This window comes from Pieris brassicae, chromosome 8, assembly GCF_905147105.1.
Source record: "Pieris brassicae chromosome 8, ilPieBrab1.1, whole genome shotgun sequence".
Lineage (NCBI taxonomy): Eukaryota > Metazoa > Arthropoda > Insecta > Lepidoptera > Pieridae > Pieris > Pieris brassicae.
The window spans coordinates 20,825,323-20,840,311 of record NC_059672.1 but is presented as its reverse complement, the minus strand read 5'-3'; the positions used below and the strand labels follow the sequence as shown (position 1 = coordinate 20,840,311).

Below are 14,989 nucleotides of genomic sequence, written 5' to 3'. Positions count from 1 at the left end.
TCGTACGCTTTAACCGCGTCTTCAGGGTTCGCAAAGCGATTACCTCGAGTTTTATCTTTAGTTCTTGAGAACAAATGAAAGTCTCAGGGTGCCAGGTCAGGACTGTATGGCGGATGACTCATTATTTCGACACCTTCCATAGTCAAATATTCAACAGTCTGTTTTGCGGAGTGCGCTGAAGCAATGTCGTGGTGACGGAGGATCCTGCTTCGAGGTTTTTTCCAAGACAACAGGCAAACTGCGATTGACGTACTAGTCCGCAGTAACTGTCCTTCCATCTTCTAGCACAACTGTCGCGAAATGACCTTTCCGACCACAGAATGAGGCAATCATCTTTTTTCCTTGACTTCTTTCTTTCTTAACCTTAGTTGGCCGATTCACGAAAGGAAACAACCACTGGCCTGATTGTTTTTAGTTTCGGGTTTGTAGCAAAATATCTAGCTTTCATCACCTGTGACGATGTCAAATACAGCATTTGAGTCAGCACCGTTGAACCTATACCTCTAATATTTAACGACACCAGTTCATGCGAAGGTTAAAGTATGAGGAAACTATTTGGTTTAAACCTGAAGCCTAATTGTTCGTGTAATATTTTTTGAACTTGACTCATACCAATGCCTAGGCTTGCCCGTATCTACTGAAAGGTTATCTCTTATCTTCCTCTACCATGCGTCGCACACCACTGATGTTATCTTCAGTAGTCGCTGTTAAAGGACGTCCCTCACGCGAATCATCATTGAGATTACTATGTCAACGCTTAAACTCGTTAAATCAATTGTAAATAGCGGCACGAGATGAGAATTAATTAAGAAATGCTAATCGCAGTCTATCACAGCTTTGTTGTTGAGTAAGCCCACAACGAAAGTCATAATTAATCATTGACCGAAAATTTTCTCGTGTTAGGTTAATTTTCACGTGTAACAGGAGTTTTAGATTTGCTGCCAATTTACAAAAACTAATGACGAATGAATGCAATATACTACATTAGGTTACCAAAGTTCTAAAATTGAAATTCAAAAATGTTTTCATAACAATGTTTATAACTAGCCAGTTCTGAACATTTTCAGTGTTACCCACGTATACGGTATAGATAATTTAAAATAGTAGTGTTATAATTATGGCAATAACATCTCAAATTGAAATTTTTAAAAATAGTGGCGGAGTGTTTCTTCCCAGTAGTTCTTGCCAGCTCTACGCCCTTACGAAATGTTAATTTAGAATCAATTTAACATCTTTTCTCTTGACGTTGATAAGTGTACTTTGTTACATGTCACATACCTTAACAAACGATAACCTGGTACATACCACAGGCTATAACAATCCGTTATTAACAGTTAGAAAAGTGCATCTAAATAAATAACTGTCAGAACATAAACGAAGTTAGAGGCAAATTGAATGAGAGCACTCAGCTTGCATTATCTATATAGCACACGCGTCGCAAAAGCTTCCTTTTTGACAGGAGTGCTGCATTTTTAAAGCGTCAATTACTTTCCTTTTAAGCTTTATTTTCTAGAATATTTTAGAAACGTTTAAGCCTGTTTCTAACGTACATAAGATTTTTTTTTGTTTTTTTTTAATGTATGAGGGGACAAATGGGCAGGAGACTGATGATAAGTAATACCGCCGTTCATGGATACTCACATTTACAGAAGACTCGTAATTGCGTTGCCGGCCTTTGTAGAAAGCGTTTTTAGCGTTTATGTCATTCATTATAGAAGGATCCTATATATGTTACTTTCATATTAATCATATAATAATATTAATCGAACTTACAAGATTCGGTCACCCAAGTCTGCATTTTTATTTTTAGTGTAAAGACTAATACAATAAAAACATCTCGACTTTAGTTTTCATACAGAATTCTTGTAACTTGCAAGTTTGAAATAAGAAATTGAATGCTGCATATAATAAAGTTATTTCAAAACTCCGAGCAAGCCGTCGAAAAGAATAAACATCTGATGGAACAGACATTCTAGAAACAATGTGAGTTCATGTATTATTAATACTTTGGTAGACTCCTTGAATTGTACAGTTTATTGAAGATTATTAATAATAATAAAATGAACAAATAAATATATATTTCATATTTTTTCTGGCTTGGCTTACAGGGCAGTTTGAAAACTTCCGATCATATATTCACTAAAGAATATTTTACTATTAGAAATAATAAGAACAAATTAAATATATTTTAAGTTACGTATTTGAAAGTATTTCAATAAAACCACCTATTACCGCGCGGCACGAACAAATCAAGATTTGGAAAACGCTGCTAAACATTTGTCGGGTAAAACTATCAAACAACTGTATTATACCGTCAATAACAAGTATTATTAAATAGCTATACAAATTTTAACTCCTGTATTTTGAATTAAATATAGTGAGCATAGCTAATAGAAATTTGTGCCACCGTCAACGTGCCAAGTCTACTTGAGCCGCCTGGTATTACAAGAGACGTTGGCAAGAGACCGGTATTAGTTTGATTCCATGGAAGATGGGCTGGGCGCTGGTATGGGATGTAACGTGTTCAGACACGCTGGAACCAACAACAACTGAAGCAGCTTGTGAAGCGGTTGAAAAAGCTAACGCATGCAAATGCAGGGGTCTAGGCTCCGAATATGATTTTGTCCCATTCGGTGTCGAGACCTTTGGTCCGTGGGGTCCTAACGCTATAAGGCTTTTTAAGGAAATTGCTAAAAGGTTAGTCGACATCACAAGAGACCGAAGAGCTGGCAGCTACCTCGGACAAAGAATTCGAGTAGATCTCTAAAGGGACTTTTAATAATATTGTTACGAGCTAGGGGATCGGATAGAAAATGCCGTAGATTTATTCAAGGGTTTATTTCTTGAAAAATCAATGAGGAATTTATGGGCACAAATTAATCGCATAAATGCACTTATAACACACACACAAAAACAGTCACTAATTAATTTACTTATACACACTTCACACAGTACTTTATCACTTGTATTCACTTTATTCTCTCTGGTTATCGCATTCCAAACTAAAGGTGACTAGTCGCGTTTCGGCTTGCTTATAATATCCCTGGGAATAATTCTAAACAATATTCGAGAACTCTCTAGGCGGGCTTGCTACTGAGTAGCGATTGCACAATTCTAGAACGTCCGCACTCTTTGTCTCTTTCGCACGTTGCTCCGTCTTTGTCGTACGGCGTTCTAGAGTGCTCAGTCTAGTTTCGAGAAAGTTCTGATCTTCTCTCTCTCTCTCTCTCTCGTATCATTTCGTCCTTGTCTCACACCTAGAAAGTTTGGTCTAGAATATTCCTTCTTCAAAGGGGTATACCTAGGCCTGAAAACGCCTGAAAACGGGTCTCCTGAAAACTGTACCACTCTACTACACATGTTCTGAAACCGACTGAAAAAAGTTTTCAGCTTCCTGAAAACTAGGGTAACATTGTGGAAATTACAATTTTCTAATATGTGATTGACCCTCTCCTGAAACGGTCAGAAATCATATTACAGCCTGCTGAAAAGTTCTCTAACTAGTGGAAAAATCTAGAAACATTGCAGTCGACCCGTCTTCGTAACAATATATTTTAGCTATTATATTTTAAGGTTAGTCATTGTTTTTTGTTACATTAATTAATTTTATCTGTAGGATTACTTTATATTCGTAATTTTATTACATGACAGCTTAAGTATTTAATAGTTAATTAATAGGTTATATGATATTTGAGTTTATAAATATGTGAGACTATGAAAGTAAATGTTATCGAAACACTTGAAAGTCACATAATCCTCAACTCCCAACCTATTCCCAATCCTCTCGAGAACTCAAACTTAACGTGTTCATAAAAACAATAGCGAAGTCAAATTGGATAAAATATTCATGGAAACAATCACCTCTGGGTCTTATTGATCCCGTATTCCAACTCGGAAATATATTCATTCATTTTACGGAGTGATGATTTTTAGCTGTGCCCGAAAGATGTCCGATTATTATGATCCCTATAGGGGAAAATATAGAAAATCTTTTGGCTTATCAATGTATAATAGGGCTTGCAATTAAAAAGAAATTAAAAGTACACTTATAACATTATCTACGTTTAGGTTAACAATTTTATTTTATTAAAAATCTTTTTGCTCGACCACTATATCTTCTTAGGTACTAGGAAGTCAAATCGCGACGATGAGAGACAAACAAAACTCTAGAACGGTCGAAATTAGACTGACATTTATTCTTAATACTAAATACCTTATTCAATAAAACAACACACAGTACTGTGCGTTCTAGAGATATGACAATGTAACTAGGAAAGTTAGTGTGTTTTTTGTTTTTAACAAAACAAAAATAATTGTTGGTAGGCATTGAAAATGTACTACCTACTTACGTATACATAATACACATGATGTTTAAAAAGAACATTGTATTTTTGGCTTACTTCAAACAGATATTATATATTACCAACAACGTAATGTCGAAAACATAATCCAAAGTACCCTCTGATCTTTATTATAAATCTCAAAATAAAGTAGTTTCATCCCGAAGCAATAAATCTGGTGAATTAATCAGATGACTTGTGCCTAAGTACAGCGAAGGTAATAAAATGTCCAAACAAATAACTGGAATCCTAACTGATTTATTTGATAACGAAAACGCTTAAATCTCTGTCTGCCGCTTGATGAATTTATTGCTGAATATATATTGAGAATTTACTTCTACTAAAAAGGAGATGAATTTCAATAGACACAAATTTTCACTTTCTCATAGTTTTAAATTAAACATATATTTTTTCATCTATAGCAGAGATCAAATAGTTAAGGGTCTTTGAATTGCATGTTCTTGTCTCACTGTACTATCCATGTCAATGTGCATGCTTCGTAGCTTAAGGGTCATAAACATAATATAGTTTTGTAAGATACAGCACAGCGTTTTGATAGATAATATATGAGACACAAGCATACACGCACAAAAGTGATTATACAATTAATTTGTTGAGTTTGTAATGTATATTTCGGACTTACACACTTATTTTTTTCCCATTCCTTAATGTATTCTGTTCTGACCTTTTTTAAAAACGTGGTAATTTATACAGGGAAAGTTTTTTTTGTAAATGTGTTTCAAGTCGTTACATTTATTTAGTACATAGGTAGTTTAAAATTGCAATTAAAATTAATGAGTCAAACATTAAAACAGAATCGTATGTTTTCAATAAGCATCTTTATAGGTAAAAAAATCAACGCTGAAAGCTTGATAAATCTATGCACTGGAATAAATTGAGATTGACGTAATCCAGGCATTTTGTAGCATTTTCCGTGAAAATGTAGGAAAATATTGAGTAGACAGACATTGTATAACGAATATAAAAGATTTTTTAGGTATTAATATAACTCGTTTTCGTTTTGTTTCAAGAACTTTTCTCCACACTAGCGCTCCAGCAGCAGCCTTGCTTATCACGAATTATATAAACAAATATAAAGTACGGAAAATATAAGAGCAATTTCAGTTACTTAACGAAATGGCTCTCTCTTTCACCTTTTTCATCCCCTTATTTTAAACAGAGTTTCAAACTATACATCGAAGATTTGAAGCAAATAATATAATCTACATAGTTATCACTATCTTGGTCCGGAATTGGGTTTTTATTTTAAAATAAGGCAGTGTGAACGTCTGAGAACAACTGAACTAAGATGTCTGTGATGTTGACAATTTAATAAAACAAATGGCAACGTATTATTACATTATCGCTGACATATAGAAATCGTTGTAAAACTACAACATTAAACAAGTATTTACAGACTAAAAATAAAAGGTCAGTAAGAGAAAAAAAAATACTAAGAGTGAAAATTCTTTAAACAGATCCATAACCATATAAGACAGAGCAAAGGCGCGCTGGTCCAGCTTCCATTGTCATTAAATATCACAGAGCTCAAAAATTAACAGCGTCAAAGTCTAATCAGTTTATTACCTTTAATACTTGTAGTCTATTCGATTTGCCAATATTTCTAGATCTTCAAATTTACGACTAATTGATAGTCCATATTAATAATGTAAAAATATAAAAGTACACTCAAAACCCTTTACCACAAAATCATTTAGAACAACATACCGGTTTTATTCACCAAAATCAAAGTTCCCGGCTGTATTATATTGTATAAGGCTAAGGTACATCACATCATAGGCTGTTACGACTATCGGTTTTTACGACCAAATATGAGTAATAGCTTCGATGTCATTATAATAGATTTGACTGTAGTTTATTATGTCGAAATAATGGCGTTAGTGTCTGCTGCTATTGTCACTATAATTTGATAACATCAAAGCCACATTAATTCCAACCATAATTCGTTGTATTTTTTATTTGACAGTGTTTCTAGATGTATAAATTAAGGACTATTTAATAGTGATTACATAGTCATTATTATTATTAAAAGTATTTTATAATTACTGGTTTGTACGACGGTCAGCCAAGTTAAGCAGAAAACTTGAAGCCAAACTAATTTTGGACGTTAGCACTCTTCATTTTCTGCAGGCGAGCTCTCTTGTTATTGTGCCTAATTCTTCTTCCTCATCCACTTTAGCTGTTTTACCCTCTTTCTCGTTAATTTTTTTTATCTTATCTAATCATCAGATATATTGTTTATGCTCACATTGAGATACAATCATGATAGAATCGATCGGAGTCTTTCTAACTCAAGTCAAGAAATTATGAAGTCGAACTGAATATTGAAACTACATTTACAAGTAAGTTATAGTTATTCTAAAAAGGATTATAAGTATTATAAAGTGTCATTTCATAATCTGATTTCATTTCATTTCATAACATACCTTCTTTCATTTTTTACGTAACAGGAGACAGACGGGCAGAAGGCTCACCTGATGTTAAGTGATACCGCCGCCCATAGACACTCGCACTGCCAGAAGGATAGCAAGCGTGCTGTCGGCCTTTAAAAATCATTATAGCGGTTCATTCATAGACTACTATGTCTTAGTAAACAGGTTTATTTATATACCGTAGATACAAAAACGAAGATACTGCCCGCTGTCAGTATACTTAGACCAATTAAACGACACTTTTCTGACTCCTCATGGACCAAGTCGCGACCAAATAGCTATCTATAAAATAGAAACCGTAGCTCTATAATCCTTTCAATAGTTGGTCCCAACCCACAAAAGTCATTTTACTTGTAAATTGGGAGATTACAAGTCCTTTCTCCTAAACCTTTCAACTAATCTCACGAATGGTCCTCAGTTTCGAGATACGGCTTAAAACTGTAGAACTAACGATTGGCTTTATCATTATTGAAATAGGATTGGTTTTATCTAACTTGCTATGTAAATACAACTGCATACTGTACGGTTACGCACATATATATTTTGTTCAAGTAAGAAAATTGTATATCTAAATCATTTTTATAAAATAATTTGCATTAAGAATAAAACCATTTTCATTATCAAACAGCCGCATTTAAGTCAAACACCAGTTTATACAATTTAGTTACACGAGAACATTACATTACACATAGGCTGGAGGCTTACCGGAGTTTGAGGAATAGGGATTACCCATGAACATTCACGTGCCAAATGTCATTTATGTAACATTTTAAAAATACAATAATTCCGAGTTAATTATCATCCAACTTGACATTTTAAAGGTGGAGCTTCATTCGTTGTCATCTTGAGACTGACACGACAAGCAGTCTTAAACCAATTTTATTTAGGTCAAATGTGTGTTTCGGACCTTTGCGTCCCGAAAAAGGGACTAATGACGAGGTAATGGAAATAATTACAATTTTATTGTTTGTCATATAATTTAATATATATGTGTGTGTGTGTTTATGCACATGAAAATAAATGTCTTATCCTTTACTTCTAATTTTATTTAGATCAAAGGTGAATTTAATCATATTTATCACATTGTTAATTAAGTGTAATAAAAGGTCAGACTTGATAATTTGCCGAAGTGCCACTTGACAGGAACGCCTGTTATCGACATTTTGACATTTTAATCTGGATCTTTTTTTAATTATTTGGACCCATCGCTTTCATTCTGTCTTCCTATTTGAATTTAGTTTGTGATTGGTATTGATTTGCCCCAACACTAGCTGCTAAATTAAACATTCATTGTTTTATCGATGCAGTAAAAAGAAATAAACTAAAAGAGTAAATACACTTTTCCGTCTCCCTTTATTTATTAGTACAATAAAGAAAAAAATCAGTTGCGCTACTACCTTTTTAGGTCTGGGCCTCAGATTTCTACATCTATTTTATGATCCAATAGACAAGTCCTCACGATGTTTCCCAGTGAACGTTCGAGCGAACATTAAATGTGCGCAGAGACAGAAAGTCTATTGCAGCACAGCCGGGGATCAAACCTACAACCTACAACAATTGGCTTATTATTTAGTAACTTTGAGGCGTGCTAATAATACACAAAAACCAATCATAAGTGATAACGAAAACTATTATTATAAGTCCTCTAAACATATTAAAAAACCTTGTTCTACCTACTTACACTGCCATCCAGGGTTGAGGACCTTAAAAGGTAAAATATAAATCCTAAAAAAAATTCTATAAATTTTAAAGTAAACAATAGATTGTCTCGTGACATTGTTAGTGTTAGAAAAGCTTACCTTGATTAATCGCAAGTACATTAGCTGGTAATTGGTAATTTAGCGGCGCCCTGTTGGCTTCCTTCAATAATTTAGTAATTAAGCTAGCGGTTGCACGAATTCACGCTGTCGATCAGTTTATTATTATATTACGGTCATCGCGGTTACATTTTTTTTAATAAAATGTTCTAATACTGTTTTAGTAGATCAATATGCCAACTATTTATCGAATAAAATATAATTTTTGTTGTAACAGCCACATTTAAACTTGATTCGTTAAGAAATCCTCAACTAATAATAATATTATACATTTATCGAAAGCTTTGAACAACCAATATTGATAACTACTGTACTATAAAAACAAAAGATATCAATTCACACAACCTCAAAAGCGAATATTATTAGATAATGTGCTACAATATTTATGTTTTTTTCTTAAATGCAGACTAATTTTTACTACATTGCAGGAAGGAAATAGAATAAAAGAATATAAGCTGTTTTAACTGTAAAGTTTTATTTTAGTATTGTCTTTGGTCATAGCTTTTACACATTGTTAAAAATTGTTTTCTTTCACCTTTGTATTTTATTGATATCATACCAACTATCAATCAATGTGCGTCTCGGACCTTTGAGTCCCGAAAAAGCACGTTTTATTTAGCACGCGATGATAGATTTTTTATTGATTTTGATAATTTTTTCACAATTTTTTTAAAGTTATTCTAAGGGATTCTAATTTTTATTTAAAATGTAATATAACCTTTCTAATTGTGAAATCGTTTTTCAAAACGGTTCAGTAACTTTTGTGTGTAAACATTACAAACATAAATACAAAAACACAAATGTTTCTTCTTCATAATATTAGTATAGATAAGATATAGAATCACATATATAGATTTGCAGCAATGTACATGGAATTTTCTATCCACGTAATAAATTGAATACTCCTTCATACAGTGAACGAAACTTTGTGAAGAAACCAGCTTGCCATCCTGAGAATTTACGATTTTTATCATGATGTAAAACACGCGCACAGCAACTTTTTTAATCAGATTTGTAAAACCGAACCTTCTTAAAACTCTTCCTTCTTTGTAAAGCCTTATTGAAGTACATTGTAATTAATAAGATCTTTGATCAAATCCGAACTTCAAGAGGTTTTCATTAAACTTAGCTAAAAGTTGATTGGAAATTTTCTTTGAAAATAGTACGTTTAGTTCTAAAATGTTTCTACAGATACTTATTTTCTTACTCGGACTTATTACAACAAGTTCGTAGTTAATAGAAAAACATTTCGTTTCTGGATTTATGCAAGTAGTAATGCTACGCTGCTAAAGTGCAAATAGGCATAAGCAATAAAACATGTTTCCGTTTGAAACTGAAGTCAAATGTTTTATAACTTTGACTGTCACACACCGTCGACTTTTTGGGACTAACGCAAGCCGGGTTCGTCACGATGTTTTCCTGCACTGTATGAGCACTGACTCGGCCGCTGAAGCCAATAAGCCTAAAGGCAACACTGCTCATTACTCGTTACGGAAAATATAAGTTTTTTAAATGAAAAATTGCTACCATTTTAACTTTTCCCGCATAATGTAAACTAATATTCTCTCAAAAGCAAAACTTATTTAATCCAAGTAAAACGACAAAGCGCTAGAAAGCGCCAGAGAAATTTTGCGGAAATGTCCTCCTAACTCTGGTGTCACGAAGCTTAAACCATTTAAACATACTTCATTTACTTTGAGAGTGCTAGATTAACTTTACTTAAGAATGAAGCGATTTTAAGGAAAATACAATGTGAAATTAAATGGCTCTTGCGTTTTTTTTTATAAAACATGAATGAGGCAGTATGATACAGTATTTATTTGCTAAAGTTTACCACGACATTTACAAGTATAGTGCTATATCTATCGCTTTAGTTAAAAGGTTTATAACATTTTTTTAAAAACATATGACAGTTATTGTACATATTAATTTTATAAAATAATTAAATACAATAAAATTACTAGCCAAACAGCCTTAAATTAATCAGCCAACTGCCGAGTATATCCAGCTCCGGATAAATATTTTATTCCGTTATATCCACGTATCGCAGAACCTTACAACTTTGTAAATGTAGATAATATATTTAATGGAATTATACTTTCTTTCGAGCAATGCCAAACATTTTTAACTCACTCTGCTAAGAGATTATACTCATGGAATGAAGAAAATATCGAGATAGGGGATTAAAGTGCATCTATCTTAAGACATAATGAAGAAAAATAAATTTCTTATCTAATTTTTCTAAAGTCCTACTAGGGAATCGATAAATTATATGATGCTCAGGTTTACTTGAGGTGATTCTGATCCCGCAAACGTTGTTAGGTGAAATCCGCCTTCACCAACAGGACAGGCCAATAATAAGATTTATAAACCAATTCCTTGTCTCTGTAGGAGTATTTATTAGCTAGGGTTTAGGAAATGCTTATTATGTTCGCATAGAACTTCCTCATTGAGAAGAAATATTTCTATATCAGCTCACTGATCGACATGGCGAAGAGCCATTTTTCCCTTTTACTTTATACATTTATTTCTAAATGTATAAGTTATTGTAGTTGTAAGAGTAAATATTATAAAATCTTAATTAGCTTTATCATTTGCATAACTAGCCTATTCATAGGACACCAGTATCACTAATTCGTTATAAATGTTAAAAAAATAATTTTAGGTAATACTCAACAAATTTTTAAACAAAAATGTTTAATTTATATGTGTTAATATAACGATATTTAAATAATGTAATAAAGATATGAACACAAATGCCACGTGCAATTTACAACACGTGTAGCGTGTAAGTTATAACATGAAAAAATCACTTTAAATGTAAGAGGAATGTATAGTGTTTATGATCAAGAAAAGTTTTTAATAAGTCAAAGAACTAACGTATGAAAAACGTTCTGGGATTTATTTTTAAATGTAAATCTAAATCCAGATTTATTTGAAAATACTCGATCAAAACTTGCAAGGATCATGCCTGCTCAGTCTGACATATTAACAGCTTTTTGTAAAAAACCTGAAGATTTTATTGAAATAATAGATATGGCAAATTTTTTGAATAGAAATACGAAATACAATATTTAATAGCTATTTGAGGTTTTAGATTTTACTTTAGTAAATGAATTAAATAATGCGAATAAAAAGCGACTGCTACATTAGTTAGCTAGATCATCAGCTATAAACTAATTCATTCCAGAAGAGAATGGAAAGTCAACTAATTTGATAGTAAAAGGCTTATATGTAGTGTTGACATTGTAGTGTTTAAACTACATTCAATGGAAGCACCCCAGAGACAGCTCAAAGCAAGAATCCATTGTGCAGGCAACTTAGCAAACCCGGAAACGCCATCCGCACTAATTTAATGAGACTCGCTTGTGTTTAGCAATTTATTTCAAGGGCGCTTAATACTTGAAAAATAAATTTCAGTCACCTGATATACGAAATTTCCGTGATGTTATGAGAAGCAAACTACTTTCTGATATGATGAATTTAATTAAGAATATTTACAATTTAGGTTAAACTCCAATGGCGCTACGATCACAGGCTTAGATTTAGTCCTCAAAGCATGAATTGCACACAGAAAAATCCATTGATGCACAACCGGAGTTTGAAGGACCGCCTTCACGGTTGAAAATCACATGCTTAATCGTTTCAATAATGCACACAGCATATGGATTGTTTCCAATAGGCAATTTCCGATCGAAGCAGACATCTTGTTTCGCTTGCTTGGAATAAAATGGCCGCAGTAATAATTAACTGAGACGTCTCTAACAAAATAATAATCTAGGCTCAATAAAGAAATCCAAGTGTCGTTTTCTAAAACACTTGTAAATGTGCAATTCTATTCTAGTAAACGGGTTTCGTATAGTTTTTCAAGGCGTATTGAATAAAATGTTCCGTGTCGGGCTGGCTATATCGTGACCTCTTTAATATTAGATAAAGTGCTTCCCTAAGGAAATTATAGGCGTAATGTGATTCTCCTCCTGGCCCTAGGTAGGTTCACTATATATTTTACGACCATACTCATGTATTTCTATTAACTACAAACATATAAATAAAACAAAAACGCGAAAAAAACGCGTAAATCTTTTATAATTCAAAACATTTCAGTTGTGCGAAACTAGATAGCATTGTATTGTATGTAACATTTAAATAAAATAGAAACTCATGTTTTTTTTTGCTGGTAGTCGACTTGACGATAAATTCAAGTATATATACGTACATAAGTAGCTAATACAGTAAATATAATAGTTCAGCGTTAAGTTTAGTTTTCAAACATATTTTAATAATTTTGAAGCGACTCAAATCGCGAAATGCAAAGTGATCCAATCTTATATATATCTTGGGGCTTCAAGCAATGGCGTATGCAACGATGAGGTCAAACGATGTATGGGCATCAAAAGAACGGCTATGGACAAGATGCATAAAATATGGAGAATAAAACAAAAGCCACGAAGATCAGGTTCGTGAAGACACCTATATTCCCCATATTTCAGTACGCGGCTGTAACGTGGACCTTGCGAGATGTGTAAAGGCAGAAAATAGATGCTCTGTAAATGAAGTGCAGGAGGAGAATGCTTGGGGTTTCATGGATCGAGTTTCGTACGAACGTCTTGATAATTCAAGAACTCGGTCTTAAGCAGCGTCTGTTTTCAACTGTACAATCTCGCATCAAGACATTCTCCGGACACGTATCTTGGCGTGGTGTTCAGTCCATAGAACGCTTTCGTCGTCGTCCAGGGGGAGGTGAAAGGCACTAGACCACGCGGAAGGTCACCTACGCGTTGGTTTGGCCAGATCAAGTCTGCCGTAGGAGGTTCAGTCAATGAGTCAATCAGGATGACCTCTAATAGGGAACAATGGCAAAACGTCGTAAGTGCATCTCATCTGCCTAATACCTACTACATAGCGGTCACGACTGCTTTGTCAACAGTGTACCCGATGAGAATAATAATAATAATAATATAGGAAAACATCTTTGGGAAAGCAAACACTTGTCACAAGGCACAAATAATATACGCCACAAACTGTTTGTTCTATAGATGTCAAAAAGTTCTCAGCGATGAAACCTTAAATTCGTGATGTTGCTATTATGCACCGAGTTCTGTTAAACTATTTCTCCATACTATTAGACTTATCATGAGAAAACCGGAGAACAACAATATAAAATTTCCGAGTGTAGGAAAAACATAGAATATTTATTGTGTATTTGTTATCCACCCACACGGTAACATGAACCAGGGTGTGGGTGTGGGTGTGATTGTGTAACCACTAAAGCTTTATAAACTACCTTTTATCGGCAATAAGGAACCATGGTTGCTGATAAACATTTAAATTGATTACATTTATCACTTTTTAACATCTCAGCTTCGTATTATAGCTATTAGTTGCATTGTTACTAGTTTTTTTTATAAATGTTGAAATGCCTAAGAGTAACATCTAAGAGATAAAAAATTGTAATTCTTCTGTAGTGCATATTTCCTTCCCTTACATGAAAACAGTCAGGTACCTTTTACTATAATGCCTTTCAAATATTTTAAATTATATATTTTGATATATATACATCCTTTTAATTTATTTATTTATTAAGTAAATAAAAGACATGTAAGTATTATTTATACCTAAACAACGAAAATAATTTGTGCCTTTATTCAAAGAGAAAAGCAACATAAACAGGGACAAATTATATGGCCTTTTCACAGACTTGTTGGTTTTTAATTATGTATCTCCACACAATTTATTCATAGAAGTAAAATAAACATACGTCATGTAGATCATTGATAATAATCACTTTTATACAGACAAACAAACAAAGAAGGAGAATCAATCAAAAGAAAAAAATGTATGAATATTTAAAAAAAGCTTACCTTGAAATATAACTTAACACAGTAACAAAACTGCCAAAGTCACTCACACATATAGAAACGAAACAAATCGCCGTATAGTCTACGAGATCTCGTAGACGTTAGCTACGAGCGCGCGCCCTAAAGGTACTGAGCTACATCAAGCCTACGGCATCCTATACGTACTTTGTTGTACATGCAGCGATTCAAGCACACGTTGGGATATTTGATTTAAACCATGTATATAAGGACGCTGGTCCTTCGCCTTTACCACATTCCTAATCAAAGATAATAACAACACTGAATACTATATTTATGCTGATGTGTGGTTTCTATATACTAGCTCACAGTATATTTTTTATTGAGATAAATTGTATGAGATATATGCAATAATAAATTCTTTATCAACAAGGCAAAACGAATAAACTAAAAAATTGTCCCCATAATAGAAACACTATGTCTTTAAAGTATTCTATATTAATTTGAGTTTTATATTTAGGATAAATTAAATATACTAGAATCTATTTAAGATAAGACTGAAC

The 14,989-nt window shown here is 33.2% G+C and overlaps 1 protein-coding gene across 1 annotated transcript in view; it reads right to left on the bottom strand.

Moving 5' to 3' along the window:
* Positions 1–14,585, bottom strand: part of LOC123713354 — a 34,303-nt gene extending 19,718 nt beyond the window's left edge. The window contains exon 1 of the mRNA XM_045666966.1: positions 14,472–14,585. The gene's annotated coding sequence lies outside the window, so the exon portion shown is untranslated. The remainder of the gene's footprint in view (positions 1–14,471) is intronic.
* Between the last annotated feature and the right edge of the window lie 404 nt (positions 14,586–14,989).